Genomic DNA, 16739 nt, shown 5'->3' on the forward strand with positions numbered 1-16739 from the left:
TCTCATTATAGAATGAGCTATTTATCCGTCTTCAGGTTTCTACCTTTTTTTTTTTTTGAAGCAACATAAGGAGCATAAAATTTCACACATGTAAGAGAAATAGACAGGGAGACAAAAGGTATCACATGTTGAGTGGTCATTAGGTTTACAAGCTATTCATCACCATGTGTGTGTCTATGCACAGTATAGAATCAATATCCAGATAAGGAGATAAGATGAAGATAGCTTTCATTAAGATGACCCACTTCTGAACATTTTCAAACTATTTTCTCAGTTATGTTAATTGACATTATTATAGCATATAGTAAATTCTATAATAGTACAATTATAGCATTTTATTTAGTTGTGCTAATGTAGCTTATTAGCCTCTGTTGCTCCATCCACTTTGATTTAACCCACCTATTTCAGAGTATAAACTGCTCCAAATTTGCACACAGGTATGATATATATGATCTTTTTCTTTTTTTCCACCTTAATTTAACCAGGTAAAAAGTCTCATTGAGATTAAAATCTTTTTCAAGAGAGACCTGAGCCCCATTCCATTAAGACAGATAAAGGAAAATCCTGGTTTATTTTCACATGTCTCGCTAATTTAAGTGAGTTGGTTCTATTACTGTGGCTTACAGATTTCCCTGCTTAGTAACTAAGGTAACTTATACTGCTGAATTAGCCTGCTCCGTGGCGTATCTGTCAAACTTCATTTAGCTGTGTTTCAAAGAATTTCCAACAGGCTGAAACATAATCCTAAAAGACAGTTCCATAAGGTGTCTTTTCACGCTTGCATCACTTTTGCATCATGTCCATGTTCGGAAACATGAGTTCAGACCTTTTTGTCACAATGTGACCAAGCATGAATTTACATATTTAATTCCAAAGAACATATTAAAAAAATAAACAAGTTAAGAAAATCATGTCTAACCACTTTCACTGTCTTCAATAGGTTGTCATAGGCCTAGGCTATATAAGCAGTGCATCTAAAGACCAGTTAACAACCAACTATGGCTCGTCCAATCCACATCAACCCTGTGGATGAAGGTGTTCAGATTCTATACAGAGCTTTTACACCACCAGTCCCAAGGGTCTTCAGAGACAGACGTAATCCACTGGGCTTCCCTGATGAGCATCTGTGGGAGAGGTACAAGTTCAGTAGGCCCAGTGAAGTAACCTATATAATAATAATGATGATAATAATAATAATAATGAATAACTTCATTTGTATAGCACCTTTCATGCAAAAAAATGTAGCTCAAATTGCTTTACAACAAAAGAAATTACATGTACTAATTTCTTTACTTCAGGAAAGACATAAAATTAACATAAAAACATGTAAATGTACATAAGAGGGAAAATAAAAACATTTGGATAATGTTAATAAACAAAGTGATACAAATGATACATAGAATGCGTACCTCTGTGGTGCTGATTTGAGATTTAAGCAAAAACAAGTATTTTGCAATGTGTATCACAAGATGGAAGATGAAACCCACTGATACATAAAAGAGAATACATAATAATAATAAAGTCTGTTGGAATCAAACATGACAAGGCACACTCACTGTAGCCAAGCCTTGACCACTGTTCAGTCTGTCTGCATAGACCTGCATTTCTTTGCATGTGGGATATACTTGTACAGTGTTGGTGATGCTGAAGGTCTTGCGAAGGCAACTGTATGACAGGAAACAAGAAGGTTATACCTTGCTGTAAAGCAGTACCTGAATATTTTCATTTCAAAGAATGAAGGAGGCATTTTATTCAGTTGCACGTATGTGACAGTTAAAATAAATGTAAAGTAGCCTACAGGTTTACAAGCCTCTGTATTAACTTAATCCCCTGCTTCAGGCTTCCCCATTTATTATAGGCACAATAGACTGCACCCATGTGTGTATCCAGACCCCATCTGGACATGTGGAGACAGACTATGTCAATCAGAAATCTTTCCATAGCCTAAATGTACATGTATGTCCTGGGAGCAGCTGTCCATACACTGTCAGGCAGAATAGTAATAATTGGATTTGGATGAAATGTGCACATCTGTGATAATACATCAAATTAGATTTGCTGTTAACACTTGAAATCTAAATCCTGTTACCCAAGCATTTCACAGAAATGTCCATTACAATGTCATCCTTACACAAAGAAGTAACTGTACTGTACAGAGATAGTGTTTCACTTTACCTCATCAGCACAGATCAATGAATTAAAAAAAACAACAACAGGTATTTCCTTTCCTAACCAAATGCAGTATGTCATAGCATTAACATGTAACTGCAGAGGGCCTATGCAAAACCAGATATGAAATCTTACACAATGTCAGAGCCAAAGCTCAAAATATTATTCTGGGATGCGAGACAAATGTTCAGATAATTCTGAACTGGATTTTACATTTTGAAAGACACCACTGCATCAACCCGTCTTAGTCATGCTGAGCAATTTTAAATTAATACTCTGCCAAGCAAAGTGTGCCACATCATTGAAGGTCACCCTCTTTGCTGTCAGATGATCTGCAATGGAAGTTGTCTCATATCCAATATTGAAGCAAAATGGCCTGGCTCTGTGCATGATTCAGGAATTTTTGGAGCATTATCAGTGGGTACGTTCACATGCACACTAATTCCACTATTATTCCAAATATGACAATATTCCGAATTCGATATGGATCATGTAAACAGCACCAAAAACACTCTGCAGTGTGGTAAACATCATGGGACAACCTAGGTACTGTAACTATAAATTTATAATATCAGTCATATCAATATCACTTGTAAATATTAGGCAGCAACTCACTAATGTTTTTCACCTCGCTGGTTTATTTCACTGCCTGCGGAGATGCGTGATTCCTGTTCCCACTGGAGCAGAGGAAAACCCTGAAAACCCTCTGCATGTAAACGGGAATATTAGTGGAATATTCATTTTCATTAGCCATGTAAACAGCTTGGTAGGGATATTGTCTTTTTGGAATAAGGGCAAAAAACGAATTATTTTGTGCATGTAAACGTCGTCACTGTCACAGAGGTTTGCACAAGGCAAAAGAATGTTGTTACTACCCAAGCCTTACTTAATCCACTTGATCCTTAAGAATCCCATGTATATTTAACCAACACTTATTCTGTAGGGGAGTTTAATGGAGTTCTGCTTGGGGACAGATTCTATCCCTGTATGCCGTACTTGCTGACACCCTACCCAGGACCAACAACAGAAGCAGAGAGGTCCTTGCCCACACAAAAACCAGAGCACAATATGAGATGGTTTTTGGCCAACTGAAATCTAGGTTTCACTGCCTAAAAAGCCTCAGGGTTACTCCAAACAGGGCCTGTGATATCACCATAGCCTGTGCAGTCTTGCAAAACATTGCCACCCTATGCTGTGAGAGACTGCCCAGAATCTTGCTGGAGGAGCAATGGGAAGATAATTACTATGACCATCAGGAACCCATAGATGGATGAACTGTGAGGGACCTTCACAAAAATACTTATTTCAATTAATCTCCATTTCATTCATGGTTAATTTTGTTATGGAGTGAACCCTTATTTAAAAGCTTCGCATTTATAATTTAAGAAAAAAAGTATGCCAAAGTTGTTTGGAAGTTATTTATTCACTCATTTTGTTCAAGCTGTGAAGACAAAAACTAAATAAAGTCCAAATAATGACCTTCTGCTATGTTTAAATTTATACTCACATCCTTCTCTAGTTTCTTTATCTCCAACTACAACTTTTTTAACTTTCAGCACTCAATGTCCAGTTTCTGACTTTCAGTGCCAATAAGCAGATGACACTTGTAAAACAAATGGACATCCTGTGAAAGAGAAAATGTGTCAAAGAGTAGGTGATTATATAGTCAGTAAGTAGTTGTTAGAGCAAAAGAAGAAATAATTGCATAAGATGCACAGTATTTTTACAAAATAAGGACTACTCACATATGGGTCAGGAAAGCCTTGGGCATCTTGAGTTGGGGAATCTAGCAGGCATATAGTGTCTCCACACACTGAAAGATATGGGCCTACCAAGACTGACACCTGTGGGAAACATAGTAGACAATACCTTCTACATATTGCTCCCGAACACCTTGGGGAATGATGTTTGATGAGGTCCCCCCCCCCTCCCCCTCCATTCTCTCTATTAGTGGGCGCCCCCAGTTGTAACTCAATGCTAGCTCCTCTGCGGGTGTGAGGTCCTGAGGTTTGAGGTCCCCCACCAATAGCAGTGGCATCTGTCCTTTTTTTTGTGGTGGCTAAAATGGTACATATACAGATCGACAACTATTTTAACAAATACATTTCATAATTCATTATAGGCTACTTACCACTCTGGAAAATGTTTTTATACTTAATTTTCACTTGTCACCACATTCTTTTTTGGCTATTGAGATGGCCCCTGTTGAGATGTAACGAAGAATGAATATAGGCAAAGGGTTACCAGGTCAGAAAAGGCTTCAAACACCTCTTTGAATTAGGCTAATTAACAGTAAAATGCATGTCAATTCTCCTAAGTTAGCCTACACCATAACTTTAAACATACATCTTATATTATCTAGCCTGATCTGAATGTTCATTCAGAACATTCACCTATAAAACAATAGGTAGGCTAGTATAACTTCCTCCCTCACCTTGTTAATTACAGCAGTATTGCCCTTTTTGCTGATGACTCCTTTATATTTTTCATAGAGTTCCATCAGCGGGTTTGTTCCACTGCTGAGAAAAACACTGCTCTAGTTATCATTTCTTTTTGCAACATAGTATCTACTTTTCAACAATCACCTGTTCTGGGCTGCTTATGTACTCCGCACACAGTGCAAGATTGTTCAAACCTGGTTTGAGTTGATGTGGACAAGACACGGCTAAATTGTGTTAATGGAACGGCTTGAGCCCTAAGTGAAAGTCAACGTTAATTCAGGCTTTTTCAATTAAGTGCAGATTTCGTTAGTGGCGTTGATGGAGTACCCCACTGGCCAAGAGAGCAGCATAAACATACAGTAGTTACAACAATAAATACAAACAGCTTAAACAGATGAATACCCTCTGTCACACACTACAAACAAGTGAACACAATTTAATATGCAATACAAGATTATGGACAAAATCCAGTTAAGATGCATAAACCAGTACAATTTTCGAAAACTATCTCCGCAAAAAATTTAGAATTTAATCCTTTAGAATTGACTTAAACTCTCTAGTAGTAATCAGCTCTGACAATATCAGGTCCTTCTGTATGTTGTTCCAGGAGGAAGAGGCAGCGTACAGACTTATGGTTATTTTGCTACCATTTTACAAGCTTGCTATCTCTGAGAGGTTTTATTCCCCTTCAATAACATGTAATTTAAAATCCCAAGAACAAAATGGCAGGGCCCAGAGAGATGCCAGAAGAGCTATGGTGACTAACTAGTGCTAGCATGTTTCCAGCTTGCTAGAGTTATGTTAACGGTTAGCTTGCAAGCTACATTAGTCAACCAACTAGCCCCGCAAGTAGTCAGAACATCATTGACTAACTTCTAGAAGAATATGTTTCACAATATTTCACATGAGTGAATTTGGCTCTGCCACTTCGTTGATGTGACTTGGTCAATTTTCAAACAAAAATGCCCAACTTCACTAATTCCAGCTTCTCAAATGCGAAGATTTACTACTTTTTATTGGCTTCTGTAATTGGACACTGTTTATTTTTTTATTACTGAAGTTCATTTAGTGCACTTTATCAAGCCTCACTGTTATATGTGTTACACCTGTCCGGTATACAGTACTGTTCTTAACCCTCTTTAAGTGTCACATTTTTTGAGAAAAACAAAGTCAGTATTGGAAACTAAAATGGAAAATTACAACAGGCATCTCGCGCTGTAAACATGCAGCACAGTTTCAACTCAGCCTCTAATTAAGACAAATCTACCAAGCCCAATGAAAAAGCTATAGGTTAAATTAACACCTCATTACTGTACACAAATGAAATTAGAGCTACTGGGGGGAAATGAAAGGGGAAGATAAGGTTACGGTTGGTTTTGCTCCCACAGAATTTTTTTAAATTAACGCACTAGGAACAAAAGTGTGTAATGAAGCATATAATGCCCTACACTGGACATCTCTACAGCCTGTTCTTATCTGCTCCACAGCAGTCAGCCAAGGCAGATTATTCTGGGTACACATTGTTAACAATTACTTTTTAATCTGCATTAGCGAATTAACATAATGACTGACAGTGGAACAGAAAGCTTATTTGTTTAGAGGCTCAGAAGTTCTTCTCCTACTGAAGTTGCCAAGCTGTATTCTGCTTTGATTGGACTTGTACACAAGATGTAAAGGAGGCCAACGTTTGCCTTCTGGTGGTGTTTAGCTGCTTTTTTTTAGCATTATGCAACTTCAGAGCAATTAATTGCAGGTTCAAAATGAAACTTACTTATAGTGTCACCAAACTTGTGCTGAACATCCCAAATGACTCCAAAAAGAAGTTTTTCATTGGTTTGGGTGATTCGCAAATATGTGGAACTGAGGCAGATTAAGACAGCAACATAAAACCAACCATAAACAAATAAGTGTTTTCTTCTAACTCTGGGACAGAATACCAGGTGTTTTGTGGTTATCTTTAGAGAAATTGTGAATTATTAGATACATATTTATCACATGGGTTTTCAAATCAGTGTTGACCATTCCCACAGCAGGTGGTACTCTCTGGTAAATCAATAATCAATGACAACATTTATTATTATTATCAAAATATTTAAAAAATGCACTTATATGTTTACAAATTTGAAAACATCCATTGTGTTGGATGAACAGTACTATGTTCTAATTCTAACCTTGATATGAAATGTAGTGTGTTCGCATTGGAATATTAACAGAATGAAGTCAGTGTGCATACTAAATCCACCTGATAGACATTGGAGTTTGTTGTTTATGCAGACTGTTGTCTCAGTTGTCTCACAATGCAATACACAGAGGAAATCGAGAGGGTACTCACAGCTGCAAAACATAAAAACAAATTGCAGATCATGGCGGAACAGCTCCAGGAACATAAACATATTCATAAACATATTTCTTTGTCTTTATGATGTTAAATGGACAGTGGCATTCAAAGGCCACAGGTTTACTCCGTTTGCATCATCATAAATCTCTTACTGTAAGTTCAAAATGGAAAAGTACATTGAGTTCATTTATAATAACTGCAAAAACAGTATATTATGAAAATTGGTATTTAATATACTGTATATTGTATTAGCATTAGTACATATGATGAAATTGGGACATATGCCGCTTTCACATCATATGTGATGTATGGTGGAGACAGCAAAGATTCCCATGTTTTCATCATGCTAGTGTTCAAGTCATCGGATAACTTGAGATGGTTGTATGATTGCAAAGTTGGTCTTGTGACTATTGAAAACATCATGAATTGCCAGTAGACTGTACTGAAGCACTATTTTTAATATTAAATATAGGTTCAATTACCTTGAACAACGGACTGTATTGAAGTATCCATATTTGTTTGCCTTTTGAAACACTATATTATTGACTAGAAAAATGAATTTCCCAGTTGTAATTAGGACTTGTTGATGTTGATGAATGTTATTTACAAGTCAGAAACAGGTATTAAAATATTTCTGATATGGCATGAAAACAGCAACAGGGTCAATAGGATTATTCAACTATTTGTTTGTTATATACAAGCGTATGTAAGGCCCTAGTGAAAACAGTCTGACAACAAATAGACTACTGCATACATGTATGGCAGAAAATAGAAAAAAGAATGTTTTATTTTTCCATCACATGCATGACAAAAGGAAATATGATCAAGCCCACTGCTTTAAAAAGATGTCATTTAGTGAGGACGTACTGTACCTCCGAGTAGTTTAGTGTCTGCCTTAAAATGGAGATGTGTGTGTGTGTGTGTGTTTGGTGAAATGCCGATCATTTTAAATTGGCCTGGAGTTGAGTGCACACAGTTCATTTCAGGACTACTTTTAACTTTTTAACATCTTGACAAGTGCACTTTGAATTATCAGTGAAAGTAGCTGTTTGGAACACAGTCCACATTACCACTTTCAACCTTCGATTTTACCAACAAAGCACCACTGAAGACAGGTGTACTCCATTTTGATGTCATCCTTTTGGCCAAACGAGCTGGAGACCTTGAGCTGAAAAGTAATTCTGTCTGACCAAAGAGTTAACTCTATTTATAAATCCATGAATGGTGGACTGAGACCCCCAACCACAGACCTACAGCAAAGGCCTCATTACCAGACTTCAGCCGAGTCAATCGTCTGAGTTGAAGACACAAGAATATTCCTCAGAGCAGACGGCAGTCCTAATGAACTCAACAGGGTACTCTGCAAGTGCCCTTGCACACGCTGCAACACCTTATGACTAATGTATGTAAGGAGAAGTTGAACAGCGCCGAAGTGCCCAGCATGTAAATCAGTCATTCAATTAAACGGTTGCTAATGAAACGGACAAGATAAATCTTGTGTTAAGAGGAAAGAGCTTTTTTTTTCTCCTTAATTTCAACAGTGTTCAGGGATGAGTAGAAGCTAACATGCTGTGTATGGTGTGCCATTAGCAATGCTATTGAAATAGCAACAGTAGCACAGGCTGCCACCTGCCAATTAAGATAATTATGTTTCTGTACCAAAAAGATGTGTGATCTGGAAGCTGCACAGGTGCAGATTAGATTTGTTGCCCTGGTTTGTTGGCAGCAGCCCTCAATGAAGTGCTCATCCATTCAATGTCACATATTGCTCTTTTTTAGCTGGAAAGTGCCGGCAATCATTGTCAGATTGTTTTATTGATACCATTGATCCTACCTGATGCTGCAAAGTCTGGTTGGCACAGTCTCCATTAAAGCGTCGGAGAGCAGCTGTAAGGACAAGAAATAAAACCAAGGGGCTTGACAGTAGCAATTTGCATGAGGCCGTATTGTTTTAATAGAACCACTGACTGGAGATTGCTTTGGGAATTGAGGGCAAGAATGAGGACAGAGGAGGGGATGTGTAGGGATCTTGGAACAGAGCCCCATTCTTTTTTTCCAAGTCAGCTGTGGATTGGTTTCGTCTTCAGACAGAGGAAAGGTTTTATTTGTCTGGCTTATGATGATAGAAAGACACAAGACTATGTTTCATGCCGGGAAGGAGCTGCTGCTTTTACATAATTGATGCTTTGATGAATTTGTTCATATTATTGACATCTATTCAATGACAAGCATGAACAGAGCAGCCTTGTGTTTAGTTTTCAAATAATCTTTTGCTTGAGTTTTATGTTTTTTTCACCATCACTTTCTGACATAGCACCGATAAAGGAGTACTCCAGCAATTTAGTGTTGCATTTTCATGAAATTGGAAGCCTTGTGAGAGACAGATTTTTAAAAAGCATTATCAAAATTTATGCAGCAGAGGCCGAGGTATCTTTTCTTTTAGTCCCTAAGAGTTCCAAAAACACTGAATCATACAATACCCATTGTGCAATTTAATAACATCTTTCATTAAACCTTCTTGTTACTTTTCAAACGCTGTGCCTCCAGTTTGTTTATAACACAGGTTTCTGTCAAGTCTCAATTGTTACTCAAGATAACCCTGATGACATCATTAGGGGTTATTTTCTCAGACTTGATAAAGCTCCTTCAGAGCCGCACGAAACATTATACAACAGGCTGAGTAGCTCTCTCTATGACGAATAAACAGGCCTCTATGTTTAAAATTGGAATGCACAGTTAATAAAGATTATTAATAAAAATAATAACAAAATTAATGTGTTAATAAATTAGTTAATATGCTTTACAGATCTGTTATAAGCCATAAATAATACTTGGAGGTAAACTAAGGTTTATCAAAACTTTTTTTGGCTTCATTTTCTTCTGCTGCTCCTGCCATCCGTTCTATCAATTAATGTCACTAATAATCCATCTTTGGACAGGAAAAATACAGCAAACAATAACTTATTAACATTTATAATTGCAGACGACTTCTGCTGTTGGCTTATTAGAAAGTGTGAAATCTGTGACCCTTTATCAATTAGGGACCTTTTGAAGTGAGCTAGGCTACTTCGTCTGGATGTGCGTGGGTGGAAATCTCTTCACACAACAAGGAATCTTCAGCTTATGAACTTTACTTAACTTGGGCAGGTGAGCACAGAACATACAGATGTTTACATCAGTGAAGGCAGTTAAGATGGGTTGTGGACACAGAATAAGCAAGCTAGCACTGTCCATGAGATGAGCTGTGAGCACCGTTCACCCTTAACTAACTCTTGTAGAATCTTGTTATGCTTCCCATCATGTCACGCTCACTGGCCAATCAACATGCTACATTTAGCAACAAGCAACACATTTTGTAAGAGGAGGGAGGGGGGACAAACTTATCTATAGTGAATTGTCAGTATTTTTTTAACAACCCAACAGTTATTCCATTTCAGTTTCATCAGCTTATTTTTAGGTTTAATTTTACTCCTTATATGGTTGCCTTATAAATGGCATATAAATTATCTACAGTATTAGTTAATGAGTTAAGCTTTTATAGTTATAGCTTATAAACCCTTTAAAAGCATGTTTTACCAGAAAGTGACATTGTATTTTTCCTCTCAGCAGAGAAAAGGTGTGTATTTGAGGAAAAGAAAGAATGAGTTTACATGTGTCTCCATTGGTGGTCATATAATGACTGCAATGGTGAGCACACATGCTGGGTTATCATGTCCCACCAGTTGGTGCTGTGACTCCTCATCAGGATTCCCCCTGTGGGAATGACAGCAGTGTGGCCTAATCCCGATGAGAGATAGGTTTTGATGTGCTGGGGTATATTTTGTGATATGAACACAGGCTCCCTTTAGTTCAGTTGTCAGCCACAAATGGTGTTATAGGAACAAAAATAGGAACAGGACTGACAAGAATATGAAATCTAAAAAGCAGAATTAGACCTTGACAGGACTATTACAATTCCTATCGCGTGTGCCTCGGTATCATTTCATGAACAATCTGCCCCCAACATTACCCTGTCCCATCATCTTTATTAATGCCAACATTTATTCCTTTTTCTTCCAGTTAGCCAAAAACACAAAACCATGAGCATGCTTTCATAGAACTACTCATTCCTGTTGTGCATTTCACTGAAGCTGAAATGTGTTGCAGAGGGATGCATAATGAATATAAGTTCATTTGATCCTTTAATGTTTATCTAAATTTCAGTTTACGGGTTTGTTTCTCATCAGCCAAGAGGATGGATGTATCTCTTTACGTGTCATGATTAGCAGCTCCAGGCGTTGCCTGAGGACAAGAGATGCTGTAGAACATGAGGCACATTGTAAAGTGCATTAATCCTTCAACTTTAAAGAGATAAACGAAATAGCTCGCCCCTCAAAAGGACCTGTGGAACTTGTGTAGAAAAGCTTTTCATGGCTTTATTGATCGACTTCTTGTTGCTGTTTGGTGGACATTTAAAGCTGAGGCCGACCCTTTCACCTGCTCTCCAAGCCCCCATGGGCTGACTTAAACACTGTCTGCACTGATGATAAAGATATTGTAACTTCTATTTCACCAAAAGGATGGCAGGGATGAAGAGGATCATTACTGGTAAGAGCCACCTCGAGTTGGCAACAGCTCCTGATTGATATATTGATCGCAGCCATGGAGTTCTTCGCAGCACAGAGGTAGGTTTGTGCTTTTGATAAGAGGAAGATTGAAGAACGTCGCATTTTGCCGCATAATGGCTTCCTAACAGCCTAGTGTCTCATCAGGTGGCAGTGATCTCCTCCCGCAGCTCATTCAGTCCTTTATAGCAGACTGCTGTGGAGAACCTCCTCACTGCTGCATATCCATCATACCCCAAGTGAACACAACAGATCTAGTAATGTTAGACTTAACACAATTTAGGCTTTTCTCTGTGTTGTGCCTTTATCAAATTTAGAGTCAGTATAGGTTCAGTAGGGAGTCTCTATGGGCAAGTTGATAGGTAGACAAAAATCCAAAGAGGAAACAGCTCCTGTATAACAACACTTTGGAAAAAGGCTGAGAGAAAATCTCCTGTGATTTAAAGGTCACTGGTTTGATGCCTGCAAAAGGAAGAGAATGGGAGCACTTTCATTGGCCTTAAACCCTAAAGGGAGTCTTATAACACCTCCTGGTAAAATATAAGTGAGCAGTAACTGACACAGCAGTTTGGACTCTGGTAGAATTCAGTTTGCTTGTGAGTGTTGTGTATGTCTCAGGATAGCATGGAGGAAAAATTAAGTATGGCAGGTGGTGGCTCCAAAAATAAAAATGATTAAAACATTCCAGTCTCTCACTGTATGTTTTCCCTACATATAGCTATCCAAGCTATACCTGGATCACCTACAAAGTGAACAACTGGCATGATCTTTAGACCCTCAAAAGCCCCAGGCTCATTGTGTGGTAATATGATTTGGGGTAATTTGATTTATTCTAACTGTGTTTGGGATGATATGGTCTACTAAAGCATATTATCAACTGACATGATAAGGGGTTTGAGGTGGGTCCTGCCTTATTACCTGGTCTTTAACATTTAATGCTTTCTTTACATGAGAAGATCAATACCAATCTCATGTCTGTGCGTCATGTACAGAGATTGGCAATTAGCCTAGTTTAGCATAAAGATTGGAAGTAGAGAGCACAAACAACAATGTGAAAATGACTGTTAGTGGTTTAAGGGGGAGTTAAATGCAGTAACTATGATATCAATTCACATCTACTACAGAACTCTATTAGCTATTAGAAATTAAGACACCTGTGATTTTAACAAAGATGAACAAAAATGAATTTGTCAGCACACAAAACCAACAGTTCCCATGAAAATTTACCAGTGCAATGCTATGTCTTTTGGTTTCTTGTATATTCATGACCACCAACACTCTTCTAATGTCATTTTTTCAACTTTTTCGATGTATTACTGCAGCCACTCACCAATGAACTGACCTCTTCTGTCACACTAGTGACATTTAACTGGTAATGGTCTAGGGCTTATTGGAAATGGTGTTCCTTAAAGAAGCTAAAATGACTGAATGAATATATAAAATGAATATTTTTCATAATAGCAATGTATCAAAAGACAATGTGTAATGTGAGAGGCGTCACTCGTAGTAATGAGCCTACAGAGAATTACCATACGACTCTGCAGCTCCTCTTGATTTTATGGAAATTTATAGAGTTTTGGTTCATTATGTAGCTGCCTGACCCCAACTGTTCTCTGTTTTTGTTACTCTCACTCTCAAGTAATGTTGTAACACGTTACTTTTGCTGCTAAGTACTGAGTAAAAAAGCAATGTAATTACTTTTACACTGAGTAATGTGTAATCAGTAATTAATTCGAATTTTCAAGTAACTTGACTAACACCGGTGACGAGTAGTGTAAGGGATTACAATTTGAAATCTACTAATTATATTACAGTTAATACAGTTAGTCCCAGTAACACTCATTTACTTTTACACTTGGGGGTCGGTGTGCTCGCTGTCTTACTGGAATTAATGGAAGGTTGATATCAGTGTGGTCTCTGTGTTCAGATGACAGACTGCTCCGGACAAGGAGATCTGTGACTCGCGGTAAATCCAAAGTTGTCTTGTTCACATGTTGTGTAGGAAAGCCTGAGCTGCAGCCACCCTTAATTGGTAATTAAGTCAGAGCCAACCAGTGACTGATACACACAGTGGTCAGATGCTTAAGCTTATTCCTGCTGTCCTGCCTCATTGTGTGCATAAATGACACAACTGTAAGTACTCATTAACCTTTATACCTACTACCATATTTCAATTAAAAGCCGGGTCTCCGATAATGGCCGTGGGCGACACAAACAAATAAAGGCCAGCCCCAAAATCAGGCTGGAGAAAAAACAAGGGAGGGTAAACTCCTGGTGCCTGTTATATAATGTGAATGCTAGTTAAGCATAAATAGCAGTTACCTGGATGTAACTTCAGCTCTATGAGTACATGCATAGCCCTCTAGCCAACTGTCACAGATAGGTGAGGAGGAGGAGCCATAATATCCTTTAAATACAGAGATAAAGGCGCATATTTTAATAATAATAACGGTAGTGACACTACATGAGCATAGGTAACCAGGGTAACTTGGATAAGCCACTGAGCATACATCCATGAGCGTGCTACCCACATGCTACAGCTAAGTGGTGCACTGCCAAAACATTCCAGGTGGAACTCAAGCACTAGAATTATTGTTCCACACGTTGGAGTAAGTGGATTACCAGTAATGCAGTAACAAACATTTAACAGAGCAAACGGAAGCAGATCAGAAATCAAGGAGGCTTCATACTAAAATATGAGCAAATATACTTATCAAACAGAGGGAATTAGAAATGAAGGCCTCTCTCTAATATAAGTCTGCTGCCAATAAAGGTCTGATACCCTCTTCAGTTGAGGTAAATAAAGGCTGCGGTCACTATTAGAGGAAATACAGTATTTGAAGAATTCACTTAATTGCCATATTTTGTCATGAATAAAATCCTTTCCCTGACTCTTTGACTAGAGTCATTCCATAGTATTGCCAACCAAGATAAGCGTTTCCTGAGGTCTCCCTCCTCAACATGTGTGTTCTTTGCTGGCTTGCTAACGTTAGCCACGGGTAGCCTATTCCTACATTCAGGAGTCATCTGACATGTGTAATGTGTTATCAGTAATTGATTATAATTTTCAAGTAACTTGCCCAACACTGTTCATTAGTGAGCTTTAGTTGTGAGTTGTGAGTAGTGAGTTGTTGGTAGGCATATTTTTCAATTTTAGAGAGAGCCCAGCTAGCTGTTTTGCTCTGTTCCCTGTCTTTATGCTAAGCTGGGCCAGTCGCCACTTTGCTCTAGCTCTGTAACACACAAAACCGAGGTCGGTGTCGATTTTCTCATCTTACTCTGAAACTAAGTGAATATTTCCCAAACATTTCCAAAATGCTGAACTATTCTTTTAAGTCCTGTTTCAGCTCATATTGTGCTTACATGGTAAATATTCCTAAATTAATTTGTGTTCAGTCAAATTACAACACAGCAAACCTCGAACACACCTGTTAATGTGACACCCGATTCTTGCTGTATAAATCTACTTGCTGCAGCCATAGACAAGTAAAGTGATTTTTATTTGAAGCATACACACCACCTAAACCTCTTTGAATTCCTTTATGTCAGACACTTCTCTACATTATAAGGCCAGCATCTAAGCCTCTACACTGGAATCAAACACCAGACAAAGGTGATGTTGCTTTTTCTTTGCATGGATCTAATTTCAGAACAGCTTTAGTCCAGATAGTCTGATTTCACTTTTGTCTTTATCTCACATAAGTCAGCTTTGCTGCTATATTCTAACTGGTTTTATAAAGCCCAACTTTGACTCACAGCTGCTGAAAATGACATACCTTTAGAATATACAGCTTTGGATTTTTTTTTTCTTTTCACTCTTATTTATCTTGGGAAAGTCGGCTGAGCGTGCTTGCTCTTTTCCAGCTATGCCCTGCTTAACATTCATGGTACAGTTGCACACATTCACGCCTGGGAGCAGCTCAGTACAGCCACAGTCTTCAACTGTTGACCAGTGAGCGGCTCCAGTTGAGCAGCCGAGGTTAAGTGTCTTACTCAAGGGCACCTGGACGAAAATAGTGACAAGCCCTCTAAGGCCTGTCATGACCCTCGCCTGTTTACTTTTCTTTCATGTAGCATCTTGTAAAATAAATACACATGAATACTTGAGGGAAGGACAGTGAACATTCTCCAACCCCCCAAAAATTAATATTAATATAATTTTAAGTTCTTGCAGAGGGTAGACTATCTGCTTGATGTTTGCGACCCTAGAAAACCTCCATATTATTCTCTCTCAAGCACATCTGTTTATTTATCTTTTTCCCCCATTGCTCTGCATATCTGCCATGCTGGTACTCTCCCTGAGGTTTTGAGCCAAATTTCTCACAACAGCAACTGCAATAATCATCTCTATGGTAACTCATTGAAAATGCTTTGCTGCCTTCGAAGCAGAGAGGACAACAAGCGAGCGCAGGAGGGGGGGAGCGAGACAGGCTCAGAGCTTTTCATTTCATTTTCAGCTGTTTTCCAGCCATCAGTTATTCATCCATTTTTAAGTCCATCACTCACACTCACTTAAGAATCCCCAGATCACATCAAAAACGGAATTGGGTGAATGTTATTTTCCTGCCAATCCTTCTCTATAAATAAAAAAAGGGAGGCAAAAAATCCAGTTGTGCTGTCAAAAATAATTCATTCCAATAACATGTCGCGACTTCTTCATGTCTGAAAGGAGAGGTAGTGCTGCTTTTGCCTTCCAAGCCAGCCTGTGTTTATCAATAGCAGTTAGAGAGAAAATATACGTTCTGCTGGTTTAAAGTAGATGTGCTGTCATGTTTTAGGACGGTGCATTTGCCTCGTAAATATCTCACGCTCACCATCAATCAGCTGGCTAGTTCTAGTCAGTTTTACATTCTGGTCTGTTGTTGAGATATAGGGCTGTAAGTGGTTGTGCTGGGGTCACAGATGAATAATCTATGTGTCCACTAAATTCTGCTTTTATCCAGCTGGGAAATGAATACCAAACCAGCAGTGCTCAGTGAGGTGTGGGACTCAAATCCCTGGCTCTTTACTTTTATCTTTTGGTGCAAATATTTGTCTCATGAATTTCTCTGCCAACTGTTCCAAGAGATATTATATCCCAAGATAGAGCATAGGTTCTACTCGACATTTATTTAAATCTTTATTATCAGTTCAACCTCTCCCTAAAGCTCTTAGCTCAGGGAGTATTGGATTCATATGTTTGCTGTT

The 16739-nt window shown here is 38.3% G+C and overlaps 1 long non-coding RNA gene across 2 annotated transcripts; it reads right to left on the reverse strand.

The window, feature by feature from the left end:
• Window positions 1-23: 23 nt before the first annotated feature.
• On the reverse strand, window positions 24-6567 carry LOC121884753. 2 transcript variants are annotated; one of them, XR_006092407.1, is made up of 7 exons: window positions 6382-6567; window positions 4604-4685; window positions 4301-4371; window positions 3915-4013; window positions 3677-3793; window positions 1557-1665; window positions 24-1124 (listed from the first exon to the last, which is right to left on the reverse strand). It is a non-coding gene; the product is annotated as an uncharacterized LOC121884753 (long non-coding RNA). The 2 variants fall into 2 exon arrangements; XR_006092406.1 differs by having other exon boundaries at window positions 4604-4688.
• Between the last annotated feature and the right edge of the window lie 10172 nt (window positions 6568-16739).

Source organism: Thunnus maccoyii, chromosome 2 (genome assembly GCF_910596095.1).
Source record: "Thunnus maccoyii chromosome 2, fThuMac1.1, whole genome shotgun sequence".
Lineage (NCBI taxonomy): Eukaryota > Metazoa > Chordata > Actinopteri > Scombriformes > Scombridae > Thunnus > Thunnus maccoyii.